Below are 16,758 nucleotides of genomic sequence, written 5' to 3'. Positions count from 1 at the left end.
TCATGTAGTGGACCATTTTATTTTTCTTTTTGTCTTCACAAGACAAAAGGTGTAAGTCTTTTTGCATTGTCATGTCATTATCAAGCATTTTAGACAAATGCATAAGACAAATGGAAAAAGACAAAAACTTCTTATTGCACATCCATTTTCGGTTTTTGAAGTGTAATATGGAGTCCATTTTATTTTTGTCAATTGTACAATTATATGTCATGTGACATGTGACATGTCTTATGTCATGTTTTAATTTAAAATGCATATTTAACAAATTAAATATCATTTACAAATTAAATAAATCATATTTAACAAATTGACTAGTAATATAAAATTACTTTCTCATAAAATGGTCATTCAATTACTAGTTAGTATAATTCACAATATCTTGTAATTATAACTAACTTATCATTCTCATCTCGCGTGTTTCGCAAACACCGATTAATTTTAGTAATATAACTTCTTAAATTACTAAATAAAATCTCATTTAATCACATTATAACAAGATGTCATTTTCTCTCTTATAATAATAATTTGTTCAATTTTAAGGAATTAATTAATCAGACGGTATACAACTAATTAATCTTTTTCAATTAAGGGAATCGTCCTGTAGGTGTGACCTCAAGGATCAATCGATCACCACCGTCGCACGACAAAGTAATGTCAAACTCTAGCCAGCCAATCATTACTGATATGTGTGGACCAGTTGACTATATATGTAATGTATCATCCCTTTCGTATTCTTGGTATGAGATTTAATAATGATATTTTAAATCATGTGATCGCACTATTGTTGAGGACACATTTCCCAACACCTCGTGCTCTTGATCAAGGTTGATCACCTTAGAGTTTAAATCCTGGGAAATTGATTCCTCAAAACACTCCAAGATCCCGGTCTTTACCGGTGAGAATTTTGGGTGGTGGAAGCTCAAAATGGAGCACTACATCAAAAGTATTGATTATCAATGTTGGAAAATCATCGAGAACGGACCTCTTACTATTGAGGAAACCGACATCCTTACGGGTTTTACTAAGGTCAAAGATGAGAAAGATTACAATGAAAACGATTTTAAATTGGCCGAGAAAAACTCGAAAGCGATGTCGATTCTTCAACGGTGTGTTGGTGAGGCCGAAGTGAGTCGGATTTCTGGATGTCCTACGGCTAAATTAATTTGGGAATCCCTTGTTCTTGCCTATGAAGGGATGTCTCAAGTTAGAAAACACCATATTGACCTTCTCATGCAACAATATGAGATGTTTCACATGTCAAAGGACGAGTCCATAAATAGTTTTTCATCTCGCTTTTCGTGTATTATAAATGAACTAAAAAGCCTAGGGAGAAATTTCGAGTCCGAGGACACCATTCGAAAAATTCTTCGTAGTCTTACCACTAAATGACAACCTAAGGTTACCGCCATAGAGGAGGCGAAAGACCTATCCACTCTATCTCTTCATGAACTAATGGGATCACTAATGGCTCACGAGTTCATTCTCGATAAGCACTCTAGTGAATCCTCAAGGGGAAAGAGTCTTGCTTTAGCATTCTCTTTAATTGATGATGAGGATGAAGAAGAAGATGAGTTTGCTTTGTTCTCTAGGAACTTCGTTGGAATGGTGAATGGTCATGGACATAAGAAGTTCAACAATAACTACATGAAAAAACGCTTTCCAAAGAAAAGATCCTCCACCACTATTGGATGCTTTAAATGTGGTGACAAATCACATCAAATTAAAGAATGTCCTAAGTGGGATGAGATTAAGTCCAAAGATAAGCGAGATAAGGCAAAAAAGGACTACAAAAACCGAGTCATGTCCGCCATATGGGGAATGTCCGACTCCGAGGACGATGAAATCATCGAGGAGGAATTAGAGGCTAAAATGTGTCTTACAAGTCGTCTCAAGGACAAAGTCTCAAAACCCTCTAAAACCGAGCATCGTAGATGTCTTATGGCTCACCCCGACGATTCCGACTCTGATTCTGACAATGAGGTAAAACTTCTAAAGGCCAAAGCTAGGACTTACTCCAAAGAAAAAGTATGTAAGCTTCTTGACAAACTCTTTGATAAGTGTCGTTCGCAAACTGAAAAGTTGGATCTCATGCAAGATGAAATAGAAAAATTGCTCAAGAAAACTTTCATCTTAAAAGTGAACTTAAGGCAACAGACAGTGCGACTGTTGCCCCTGATGAGGTGAAAAGAGTTAATAAATTGAACAAGGAGTTGTCAAACGAACTAAAGTGTCTTAGGTCGAACCCTAATGATGTTTCTGATCTTGAGAATGTCAATACCACTCTGATTTTACAGATGTCCATGATAACTAAGGAACGTGATGAACTTCTAAATGAACAATCCATATCTAAAGGTGTAATTGATGACTTAGTTGATGAGATAGAAGAACTTAAAACAACAGTGTCTCAGTCTGTTGCCTCTGACAATGTCAAGGAAGTGTCAAATGAACTAGTCACTAATTTATCTAAAGAGAATGAGTGTCTCAAAGTCAACTTAGATGCCTACAAAAGGGAGATTAGAATGCTTCATGAAAAACTTGTCAAAATTCAAAATGAATCTCCCGAATGTAGCTCATCTAGATCAAAAATTGTTCATTTAGATAGTTGCATATCGAGTCTTAAGCTTAATGTTCAACAAAAATCTGAAAGTTTCATGGAATTGAAATCCGAGTATGTTTTAATGAAGAAGGAGTTAGAAAACTCTAAAGAAAGAAACAAGTATCTCACCTTTAAAGTCGAAGAATTAAAAGGAGAACTTGTTGAAGCTAAGAATGTGTCTAACAATTGGGAAGGAAGTCAAAATGTCTTAAATTTCCTCACTAACCAGTCCAAGAGATGTGATAAAACTGTCGGTCTTGGTTTCAAATGGAACAGTCAGTCCGACTGTTGCCTCAGAAAACCGGATCCAACTCCAACCGACTTTAGAAGAAGGAAATATGTTGGTCTTCCCGAGTACATCATTTGCAACTATTGTGGTAAAACCAGTCATGTATTTAATGCGTGCAAGAAAAGACATAATGACATTAACAAAAATATTAAGGTTGTAAAACTAGTTTGGATTAGAAAAGACTTGTTGCGAAATGTGAAGGATAAAAAGGGACCCAAATTTATTTGGGTTCCTAAACTCAAAGTCTAATCTTATGTAGGGCTTGGTGAGAGGTGGCCGCAATTGGTACTTGGATAATGGATGTTCTCGTCACATGACGGGAGATAGAAGCCAATTCCTCTCACTAGAAGCTTATGATGGTGGCAAGGTAACTTTTGGCGACGACAAGAAAGGTGAAATAATAGGCATGGGAAAGGTCGGTAAGTCATCGTTACTTTGTGTCGACAATGTGCGGCTTGTCAAAGGTTTGAAACATAATCTCCTTAGCATTTCTCAACTTTGTGATAAATGTAATATTGTGGAATTTAGTGCTAATTTGTGTCGAATAATTGATGCCACAACTCATGAAATTATTCTCGAAGGGAGACGTGTCAAAGATGTTTACTTAGCTGACTTAAACACATTGTCCGGTCATACCATGTCATGCATGAGTATAATGAAAAATGATCCTTGGTTGTGGCACAAAAGGTTTGGACATGTTAGTGCTAAAACTCTTCACACTCTTAAAAGACTTGACTTGGTAGAAGAATTTCCTAACATGAAATTTGAGTTTGATAAAGTATTGATGAATGTGCTAGATGTAAACATGTTAGAAGTTCCTTTAAGTCTAAAAGAATTGTGAGCACTCTTCGCCCATTACAACTTTTGCATATCGACTTATGTGGACCAATGAGAACTAGAAGTAGAGGAGGTAGTCGTTATGTGTGTGTCATTGTTGATGATTATTCTAGGTTTGTTTGGGCACTTTTCTTGAGTTCCAAGAGTGAGGCATTTGATGAATTTTTAATTTGGTTGAAAAAGATTCAAAACAAACTTGATCTCAAACTTGTTTCCATAAAAACCGATCATGGAACCGAATTCGAAAATTCATCATTTAGCGCTTATTGTAATGACAATGGTGTAGACCAAAATTTTTCGGCTCCTAGAACACAACAACAAAATGGAGTGGTCGAACGAATAAATAGGACCCTTGAAAGTATGGCTAGAACCATGTTATTGTGTAGTAAATTGCCAAAGAACTTTTGGGCCGAAGCGGTAAATACCGCTTGCTATATTCATAATCGAGTCATGACAAGAAGCATAATCAATAAAACACCCTATGAAATTTTACGTGGTAGAAAACCCAATATCTCATATTTTAGATGCTTTGGGAGCAAATGTTTTGTTCACAACAATGGTAAAGACAACTTGGGAAAATTCGATCCACGTAGTGATGAAGCGGTTTTTATTGGTTATTCCGACCATAGCAAGGCTTATAAAGTTTATAACAAACGAACCATGCTAATTGAAGAAAGTGTCCATGTCATATTTGATGAATCTAGCATTCTTGGACAGGTACAAAATGATGGAGAAGATGATAAGATGATGAAGATGACGATTTTGAGATAAGTCTTGTGAGAAAATACTTTGTGTTTGAGGATGAGGAGGCTCCAATCAATGACGTTAGGTAACAGTCACAGACACTGTTGCCTTCTGGTGAAAGCAGCAATCGAGGGGGAACAAACAAAGACAATGTTACCCCTGATTCCACACCCCATTCAGCAACGGTTCACACGACTGTTGCCTCCACTTCCAGAACTGTAACAGTCCCAGACACCGTTGCCTCAAAAGAATCCTCAAACACCAATCCAATGCCTGCCTCTAATCAACAGACAACAGTCACGGAGACTGTTGCCTCTGAGGGCGAACAAAGCGCCTTTGTTCCTAAAAAATGGATACATCAAAGCTCTCATCCACTCTCGAATCTCACTAGTGACTTGAACTCCGGTATTAAGACAAGGGCCTCTCTCAACAACATTGCATCTCTGGATGAATTTTGCGCCCATAGTGCATTTCTCTCTCAAATCGAGCCGGCTAATATAACAATTGTATTAACCGATGCCGATTGGATGCTAGCTATGCAAGATGAGCTCAATCAATTTAAAAGAAATGAGGTATGGCATCTTGTCCCTAGACCATCTAATCGTACCGTCATTGGTACTAGATGGGTCTTTCGCAATAAGCTTGATGATTCCGGTGAAATCGTAAGGAATAAAGCTATACTAGTGGTGCAAGGTTACAACTAACAAGAAGGAATTGATTACGATGAAACCTATGCACCGGTAGCTAGGCTTGAGGCCATACGATTATTGATAGCTTTTGCGGATCACAAAGGCATTAAGCTTTTCCAAATGGATGTCAAAACTGCCTTTTTAAATGGATATTTGGAAGAGGATGTCTTTGTAGAGCAACCACCGGGCTTTTTAGACAATGATTTTCCTAAACCTGTTTTTAAATTAGACAAAGCTCTTTATGGTTTAAAACAAGCACCAAGGTGTTGGTATGATAGATTGTCTAAATTTCTCATTGAATATGGTTTTAGAAGAGGTTCAATTGACAAAACATTGTTTCTAAAGCAACAGTCCAGTGAACTGTTGGTTGTACAAGTATATGTCGATGACATCATATTTGGAGCAACAAATGAGATTCTTTATACTTATTTTTCGGAACTAATGAAATCAGAATTCGAAATGAGTATGATGGGAGAGCTAGGATTTTTTCTTGGGCTCCAAATAAAGCAATCCAAAGATGAAATCATGATCCATCAACAAAAGTACATTAAAGAAATGCTTAAGAAATTTAGGATGACTAATGGCAACCCTCACTCCACACCTATGGTATCCAAGTCCAAATTGGACAAGGATGAGAAAGGTAAGAGCATTAGCAAAAAGGTGTATCGAGGTATGATTGGATCACTTCTCTATTTAACCGCAAGTCGTCCCGACATTCTTTTTAGTGTTTGTTTATGTGCTAGATTCCAATCAAATCCGAAAGAATCTCACTTTAAAGCCGTTAAACGTATTCTTCGATATTTGATTGGAACACAAGATCTTTATTTGTGGTACCCCTTACATTGTCCCTTTGATCTTATAGGATATTCCGACGCGGACTATGCGGGTTGTAGTGTCGATCGAAAGAGTACATCCGGAATTGCAACATTTTTGGGTCCGTGCTTAATCTCATGGGGCTCAAAGAAACAAAACACGGCTGCTCTTTCAACGGCTGAAAGTGAATACGTTAGTGCCGCTCATTGTTGCTCACAACTTCTATGGGTAAAGCAACAACTTCTCGACTTTGGTATTATTTATGACTCCGTTCCCATTTTATGTGATAATACGAGTGCGATAAATATATCAAAAAATCCTATTCAACATTCTAAGACCAAGTACATTGAAATCCGTCACCATTTTATTCGTGATCACGTAGAAAAAGGACATGTTGAACTTATTTTTTGCAAAACCGAAGATCAAATTGCCGACATATTTACTAAACCACTTGCAAGAGAACAATTTGAAAAACTTAGGTTACAAATTGGCTTAATTAATTTCTTGTAATTTTTATATGAACTAAACTAATCCCTCATATGATTGACTAAAACGGGTTTACTATCCTTCATTCTAGTCTATGCATTCCTTGTTATGTCCATAATCGATAAATCGTCTTTGTCTTAATGATGACTCAATCGGACGTCTATACTTATGTTTACATTGTGTTCCACCGAATTGATTAAGGCATCAACTACCCCTTTTATGACACCTACCCCAACTACCCACTAACCCTTAAAATTAACACCTCCCCTCTCTTTTTACGAAACCTACCTCCCAACTAACCACTACCTTCCACAAATTACACCTCAGCCCTTCCTTAATCTTACCCTCCATCCTTATCCTAAATGAAATCCAACCGTCGTCTAAACTAACGGACCCCAAACCTTCATTGTCATCCTCTTTACCTTCTCTTACCATGGTCAAAACATCATTTAATTCAAAAATCCCGTCCCCATCACCCACCATGTCCCAAACATCGTCCTCTCATGACACTCCTGTCAACCCCACCTCCAAATCTAAAGTATCTCATGCCTTCCCCATCAATCCCTCACCAGAAACCGTCCAAGAACCACAACCCTTGCAAACAACTCCAAACCCGACTCCATCCTCCTCCGTAACAAGGAAACGGACCAGATCTGGGTTAAAAAAATCATCCTCTAGTGCTTCATCAAAACCCATCCACATCCATATCGAAGACACAACCGATGATACCGCTGGCTCGAAACTGTTGGTAATTTAAGTGTAATTACCGGTTCATTTTAGCGTACTCGGGTTTGGTTCGTAGATGGGTAAGTTCGTTATAATATAATGTAAGTTCGAATAGTACGGAGTGTACACTTACATAATTATTTATGAATTTACGGAATAGTTTTCATTTGAACAACTATGCCGGAGGGGCTTCGGGGCAATGCCCGGGAAACTTTGACGGGTTTTAATTCCCACAATAGACATTTAATATGTCGGAATTTGTGAAAAGTTACTACTGTTCACAAATACATCCCCCTACACCTTTTCATATCTATATAAATAGAATGGGGTTGAAGATGTTTGGAATACAGACAATCTCATCTTCTGCATCATTGAACAATCTAACAATCTATACACAATACTTCTGAATTACTTCTTTGATTTTGGCTTGTGCCCAAAATCAGAGGGACACCGTCTTATCTCAATAGGAAATTCGGTTTAACCCGGGCACAAATAAGGGTCGAATTGTTCTATTAGGAAAGCGAAGTCGATTCGGTGTGGTTAATTATTGTCAATCCTTATTCATGCATATCCAATATCTAACAATCTAATAGAACAATTATAGAAATCTTTCAAGATGACGAATGTTAAGGAAATGACAATGAAGGAAATATTCTTAAGAATATTTTGATAATGATCGAATCGGTATGTATGATAATAACGGTAGTAGAGTTATGGTGTTGCGGTATTGTTAAACTGGTTTCATAATGGATGATTTAGAAGATGCATACACAACAAAGCGGAAGATTGGAATGCAGTTCATTAAAAGTTATTTTGTCTTGCTACCACCAAAATGATAAAATCAAGTTGATAGGATATTGGTGTCGAGGCACTAGATATTTTGGTTAAGCAATGCTATAATGGTTTGCAAAGGAAAAAGGATGAAATATCATTACAGATAAGTGGACTCGTTCTATTTTAGTATCTTTTCTTTGTGATGCTTGGGGCATTAATTATGATGGTGATAAGTATTTGATAATCACAAATTCATATGATGATGTTCTTTAATCATTAGAATCTAATATGCTTGTGATCCCTCTTATTGTTTCATTATGATGTTTTCAGTACACTACTACAAAATACCTAATAGACATCTCTTAATATGCATCAGATTTATAAAAAAATCTAATGCATATGTTTATTCATCAGATATTTTCAAACATCTAATGTCTACTCATTTATATAGACAGCAGAGATTTGCAAAAACCCATGCCTATAACTATACGCATCAGAGTACTGAAAAACAGATGTATATCTAAGTTGAATTTTTTTTGGGCGGAAAATATTTAGTCACAAATTCTCATTGAAGACATGACATATCCGTCACAAGCTAAAGACGGATACCATTTTACCTCACAATGTACCCACTTTTTCTCTCTCTGCAACACTATTCATGTGGTCCCCTTTCTCCACTAACCCATTTTGTTACCATTTTATCTCACAAAATATCCGTCACAAATGATAACCCGTCACAAGGGAGACCAATTGATATTTAGTAATTTAGCGCTCTTAATTCACATAACATTACACATTTACACTCCTTTTGTGAAATCAATTATCCGACTCATTCTCTCATCCCATCTACTCTCATACAAAAAACGCTACTGACGACGCCCAAGTTACCATCACCGGTCTCCATCACTTCCGACGACGACTCCCAAGTCACCATCATCATCGCTCAACCGTTCGCCATCACCACCATGATATGAAGTCGCTGCCATCATCACTGCTCCTTCGCACTCTAGGTACGGTTCCTGAGCAGTCTAATTAGTTTATATAATATTTAATTTTAGCTTAATTCGATTTAGGGTTATGTTTATACCAAATTTAGGGATTATTCATTTGGATTTGTTGAGTGTATGCAATTCATACTATTGTTCTGCTAGTTGATTGTTTGAAACCCCAATTTTTGATCCCTACATCCCAATTATTTATTAGTTTCGGTTAATTCTTAGTGTCTAAATAGTGTCAGCCCAGATTTTGTTTTTGGATGAATGATGAATTAACCTGCCTTTTATGCTAAAAGTGTGGTATCCATTGTTAGTTGTTTCGATTTGATGAAGCAACTTTCGCTTACTTCCTTTTGTTGCTGTGCTGCTTATTGTTGTTGTGCTGTTTCTGCCCAAAGTCCAAATTTGGGTTAGTTTGGGAGTCTGAGCTTTGCTTAAAATGTTTAGAGCATAAACAATTGAAGATTCGCTGGAAGGTTTATACTTAGCAACACACAAATGAAATCATTTGCACACAAGGCTTGCTTCTGTCTGGTAAAAAGTACGGAGTAGTATATTTGTGATACAGTTTTGTTGGTTGTATGACTTGTTTCTTGTCATGTGATTAAGTCTTTCTACCTTGTTATTCAATATGTTTTACAGAGTAGTATTTTGCCAATTGTATCTTCATCGAGACAAGAACAGTTAAGCAATAAGTAAAAACATCTAGTACTGCAATCGAAATCAGCGATAATTTCATATACCCCAGTTTAAAACTATGTATGCTTTTTGTAAAGACTACTAGTAGTAGCTACGGTTGCGACCCTTGGATGGGTTTTGATTTTTGAACCAAGCATATGAGATAATTTCCTAATGACCTTACCAACTTGACCCGGCAAAGTAGCTGCACTAGCTGACATAGTATTTTAAGTTCATACAACAATGAACAAACGACAATGGTCTAGTTTATGGCATTAAATTACGAGCTAACCAGACCTATACCTTGTACTGGAACAACAATACTTATTACCGTCTTGAGGTTTCTTTCAGGACTAAAATTAAAACAATTCCTGATTTTGAATTTACCTTCTGGTTAACAGTTTTGATGACCGACTATCTTATGTTATCTGAATGCCAATCTCATAATTTCGTTGTGTCAAACCAGATTATATCAGCCATATGTGCGTGCATTGGGAGACTAGCAGATCCGGGGATTGTAAGAATTTGGTGTTCCAACTTCCAAGTAGTCTCTCTGTATTGTATGAAACTTGATGTAAGTATTTGATGTGTTTGCAGTTAATTACTCATACTCCATTATTTATGTGAAATTATACGTGAATGCTTTACTATGCTGTTGCTGTAAATTTATGTGATTACTTAATTTCTTCCAGGAGCCTATTCACACCTTATTTCATCATGTTTCTATATTAATCTCTTTTTGTTATCACAACTATTATATAAGATGAACCAATGATATATGTTTTTTATTAGTTCTTTGATAAACCATTTTCTTGACTCAGCAGCTTTTTCGAGATATATGTCATTTTCAGAAGATGAAATCAACACGTTCGTGGCGTTCGTGATTTATCGGCGGAACATATTCTGAAATCAAGATATAATGTACGGGAGTATTAGTTTGTGTGGATGATGGGTTTGGTTGTATATATATATACGTACAATATTTTGCACTTTGCAGATATGTAAGATGTATTTGGTTGCTCTTGATTGTGGATGTTGGTTTTTTGGTTGTATATGAAAGGAATGTAGCTTATTCTGTAATAAATCAAATTTTTTTTTAAAAATAAATAGAATAATATACATCAGACTTTCCTTAAAAACTGATGTCGATTTATGCAATAGACATGTGTTTTTAGTAAAAAACTGATGCGTATTAATGGAATAGGCATCAGATAAAATTAAAACTGATGTCTATTCAAAAATAGACATCAGACTTTAGACTGATGTATAAGCAAAAAGAATATACATGTGTCAACTGTGCATCAGTAAGAAATCTGATGCCTATTGATGAAAATGTCTGATGTCTATGATGATTTTTGTAGTAGTGGTATCATACAAGTTTTATGAGATAAGAATCAATAATCTGGTTTTAATGATGTTATAATTTTACCTTGCTTTATTTATACAAATGAAAAGGCCTAAATTGCGATTTTCTTTATGATAGCAATCGTCAGTGTACACTTTGTTCACAATGTTTTATACTTTGGTATTTTGCGGTTATTAGATTCCATTAAAGTTCATAAAGGTTCTGTAATAATTTTTTGTTTGTTGGTGGTCCTCCCTTCACAATAGCGGTTAGGCATATTGTGGGAGGATCATTTTTGGCTAAATGATTTTTGCCATGCTTAGATATTTACGTTTTTGTGATAACGATACTACTGGTTTGTGAGAGGACCTTAATATATGAATTGGTTTGCAATTATGGAGTAGTGTATGCTCTACTAGTACATATTTGTGTAGAAACCTTAAAGTGTTCGGCAATTAATTGTGTATTATAATTATACATGTTGTTTGATGAAAAGAGGCATTAACGACGATGACGATGATCGATCCTGAATTTTTTTGGGTCATCTGAGATAATTCTATATGCGTAATCGGAATAGATTTGCGGTCACATAGAATTTGGTTTGTGAGTTATGTGTATTCAAATTCACTGTTATAATCGTACATTGATGGGAGTCCGGGGTTTCCAAAGGACAAAGAAACGGATTTGCGAAAATCGGTAAAAAAAAAATGGTTAAGGGGAAGTTATCTTTGCATATAAATGGATCATCCCATAGATACATAAGTAAAATCTTTATGCATATTGATATTAACATGACAATATTTTAGTTTTATGATGAAGTGACATGAGTCTTTTTTGGTTCTTGAAATTTTATGGTCGTTTTATGCTAATGATTTTGGTCACTAATATAGGAACAAAAGCAATTTGGTTTGAGTTCTTTTGTTTATGGTCATTTGCTCTAATGTCGTATTTTAAGATTATTGATAATATGGTTTTGTCCTGCACATTTATACGATGCTTCTGATTGGAGTACTTGTAATTATGCATATTATTCATTGTGTTAATATGTGCGATTTGTGGATCAAATGGCTTAGTATATTTTATCATGATCTTGTTTTGAACGTTGTTAATCGTTTAAATGCTCAAGGAGTTTGTTCGACATATATTTTATCAATTTGCAATATGATGTTTGACACAAAGTTTGTTAAACGGCATTATCATTATAGTTGCTTTGATCAGTGGAAATTTGATCGTCTGTTTAATATGTTGTTAGTGTGCTAAATTTTTTATAGTGTTTGTTTAACATGTTAATAATTTGTGTAAAGCTTTTTAAAGTTTGATTATGTAATTGATTTTACCATATAATATTGGGAATGATGGTTTGTGATAAATATGGTGAGATTATGGAGTCATGGCGGTTTAGCCATGTAAGAGGTAAATTGAAAGCTTGAAAGTACAATTATTGAAAAACCGGTTATGGAGTTGTCATTTGTTGTAGGATTAATGACAACTAGTTTTAAACCCGTGCAAAATTGCACGGGTATATATTTGGGCCGATATTAATGATTTTGAATGATTTTTTTTCGCATTTCTATTGTAATTATCTAGTTGGTCTAAATCAGTGATCTACATAATTAATGTTTACACTTGTTTCAAATACGTGTTCAAATGCAATGGTTTAAGAGGAAATAACGTAATATACTATTGTAAATAAAATTTGCATACATAAAAAACTTTACACTCCGAATAAAGAAATATAATTTAATAATCTACTTTAACACATCTTAGTGTAACATCAGAATGTCAAAGCTTATATGATTTATTGGTGAAATAAGTGTGTCCTAGAAAACCCATATACAATGAAGTACATGGATCGATAAATAATACTTCGTATTTTGTTTTGATAGTTAAATATTTCTTATTTTTAATTAACAAATTCAAAATGCCGTATTTATCATAAAATTTCGAATTGTTAAAATAAAATTAATAATCTGTATACAAATAAAATCAAAGTGTAAAGTTTGGGCTATTATCGCTTTGAACTCGTTGTCAGTAAATTTATTGCATATGTATAAATATAGTTTTATCAAACTATTCGGAATGTATAAAATTATTTCATAGTATTATTTTCATTTATTCCGATTTGTAATTCATACCGCTTGTATGCCATTAATTTCATTTATTCGGAATGTATAAAATTATTTCATAGTATTTGTTCTACGACGGAATTTGTAGGATATTTGTATTGGCGGAATTCTGAAGAAATATACTCCTTTGCACACTAACGGATCCCACCATAACATGAATTTCTTTTTTAAAAAAAGGCTGAATTAATGAGGTGGCGTGTCCTGGATTGAGTATTGTCTTCTGAATTAATAAAGATAAGATTTAATCTTTGACATAGACTAAAGATGATTTACCTTGTAAAAGGGTGGCTCTATCAACAAGTTGTTCTATGAAGGACATGCGGGGTAATACGATCCTTGGCTTCGTATTAGTATCAAGGGTGAGAGTATGATTATTATTCTCCGGTTAATATTCCTAAGGGTTGAGTATGACGTTATCCATTAGTGAAAGTGGAGTCACGACTCGGGTTTTCACAGAGGCTTAATTATTGTAGTTTGACAAGTTGAGTAAGTATACTAGTATAGCTAGTACTCATCTTTAGCAAGCGATTAAGCAAGTGTGACAATATATGAAGTAAACCATGAATTATGGTTTGTCTTATGTCATTTTCCCTTCGGTTTTAGAGGGATAATATTTTGCAAATTGAAATACCAAATATAGAAGGTGATTTTCTACTAGTGGTAGTGTATTTTACTTGGGAAAGTACCTTGAATATATGGATTTCCAAGATCGAATTTGCATTATGAAATTGACATTGGAGTTAGTATGCATAGTGTTAGCATATATCTAGTTAAAAGGCTAAGTAGCTGAAGAAAATAATCTACGATGTTCCTTAAAGTATTTGACCAATTTCATTCATATAATTTTTGATAGTGAATAAACGTAACGGTGCGCATCGGGGTGTTTGTTATAACATGGTTTATGGACTATCATAAATGGGAATTGATATTGGTTGTTTTGTGAGATCTCATTTTTTAGTTGATGACTTTGCATAAAGGATCAATTAGGGACTTGGTTATAAAGTTGTTTGACGGGATGAGACTAAAACTCGTATAAGATCTTTGGCGATAGGATACCCAATTCCCTTCTAATACAATGTTAGAGGCTGAATTCAATGTGGAAGGCCTATTGCTAAGAGATTGAAGCACACAATAATTTATATCCCGAGGTGTGTGCTTAGACTTTCATGTTGTAAGGTTGATCTTTTGAAAAAGTGGGTTTGCAAGGACAGGATGAAAAGAATCAACCTATATGAACATGAAGTACAGCCGCTTCAAGGGAGTATGGGTTTGACTCCTGATATGTTCATGAATAGATATGGGACACTAGGCTTGAAAATAAGTGTCGGTTTCGTAATTTTAGAAGTAAATTAATTTATGTGTGAGTTATCTTCATGTATTCAAAATGGGTAGAAAGGGTTCAATGCTAAGTCACACCCCGATACTCGAATATTTGGAATGTGTAATTTCACTAAGTGGAAATTCAATCTTCGTGACATTTTCATTTATGCATAAATTGGTATGTTTGTTAACTTATTTAAAATCTTGAATTACGCTTAAATGGGGGAGGAATGTTGGTAATTTAAGTGTAATTACCGGTTCATTTTAGCGTACTCGGGTTTGGTTCGTAGATGGGTAAGTTCGTTATAATATAATGTAAGTTCGGGTAATACGGAGTGTACACTTACATAATTATTTATGAATTTACGGAATAGTTTTCATTTGAACAACTATGACGGAGGGGCTTCGGGGCAATGCCCGGGAAACTTTGACGGGTTTTAATTCCCACAATAGACATTTAATATGTCGGAATTTGTGAAAAGTTACTACTGTTCACAAATACATCCCCCTACACCTTTTCATATCTATATAAATAGAATGGGGTTGAAGATGTTTGGAATACAGACAATCCCATCTTCTGCATCATTGAACAATCTAACAATCTACACACAATACTTCTAAATTACTTCTTTGATATTGGCTTGTGACCAAAATCAGAGGGACACCGTCTTATCTCAATAGGAAATTCAGTTTAACCCGGGCACAAATAAGGGTCAAATTGTTCTATTAGGAAAGCGAAGTCGATTCGGTGTGGTTAATTATTGTCAATCCTTATTCATGCATATCCATTATCTAACACAAACCTGCTTGGAAATCGCCACTCAAAAAGGGAAAATCCGCATCCAAATTATCGGATATAATTGAAGAGGAGACCGAGTTTGATGAAAATGAGAAAGGTGAAGATGATGGTGTTGATAAATCTGAAGGAAGTGGGGAAAATAATTCTCATGCAAATGAGAACTCCAACTCCGGTGAAAAAGTTGAAGAGAATATTGAAAACGAAGAGGATCTGGTCGACCAATCGGTCAGATCTGAGGAAAACGAGGAGGAACCAGTTCAAAATGAACCACCAAAGAAGAAAGGAAAGAAGAAATCTGCGGTGAGTAAGGAGGAATTTTTATCGGGTTCGGATGCCGTCACCCTCTCCGGGAAATGGGATCCGTCTACTGTCAAGGATCAAATTGATGCTAACCCATTACTCACTGATGAAATCAAAAGAAATTGCGGAAAAATACTTCACAAGGATGCACTTCACACTCCACGGGTCTACCCGTCTTCGTGGCTCTCTTCCGATCCTGCCCTTTCGGATTTTGAAGCCGCCATTGTGGCTCAAGGTTGGGAGGATCTTGTTCAATTAGAGGCACCCGTCTTTACCAGTGAAGTCCTTCAGTTTTTCGCCATTGTCCATGTGCTCTCACGCTTGAAAACCCTAACCGCAAAAATTAATGGTAAGTCATTCACTCTTTCCCAAACTCAGTTTGCCAAAATCCTCTCCATTGACAATCAGGGATACGATCTTACTCCTGCCGAAAAAACTTGGCCAGCCTTAGATTATGCCTCCCCCTCCGTAATTGCCAAAACCGTGACCCCCTTTCACCCCAAATGCAAACCCGTTAACCCCAATGAACTCCCTGCCCTACCCAAACTCTTGTTCAACCTACAGTGTCGTACCATTTACCCATCTAATGACCGCACAAAACTTACTGTTGCCCAACACTATCTCATCTTTCACTTAATGACTCACAAAAAAATCAACCTCCCTAGCCTTTTCTTTAAACTAATTGCCATGATCGAGTCCAAAATTCAAGACCCCAACTACAACCACCCCATTCGCCTACCCTATGACATGTGGATTTCTCTGATTATTCGGTCCAAAGGGTTGCTTGTTAAGGGAAGTGTCGGTTCTCAGGATATGTTTGATATGATGTCGGGTGGAACCTTGGGGAAAATGCTGCTGAAAACTGAGAAGGGAATTTTGGAGGTTGTGAAATCGAAAAAGGGGAAGAAGGATGTCGAAAAACCCTCGGGAAAGGAGGGTGATGTGTCCGGATTTACGGGTGGGTCCTCGGTTCTTGAAACCTTGACTCGGGTTAAGGAAGACGTTGCGTGTCTTCCGGGTCTGAAAAAGGATGTGGAACTCATCAAGTCTACTCTTGATTACCTCAAAGGTGAGGTTGCTATCATCTCTGCTTTACTTCAAGAGAAATCTGAGGATGGTGATGCAGAAACTGTCGAAGGCTCGGACGATGATGATGATCTGGATGGGCTCCCTGTTTCGACCCACTAAACCCATATTAACTCCTAAAAATCAGCCTAACCATTTTGTTTGCCACCATTGCC

This window comes from Silene latifolia, chromosome Y, assembly GCF_048544455.1.
Source record: "Silene latifolia isolate original U9 population chromosome Y, ASM4854445v1, whole genome shotgun sequence".
Taxonomy (NCBI): Eukaryota; Viridiplantae; Streptophyta; class Magnoliopsida; order Caryophyllales; family Caryophyllaceae; genus Silene; species Silene latifolia.
The sequence above is the reverse complement of the archived record's forward strand: the minus strand, read 5'-3'. Positions refer to the sequence as shown.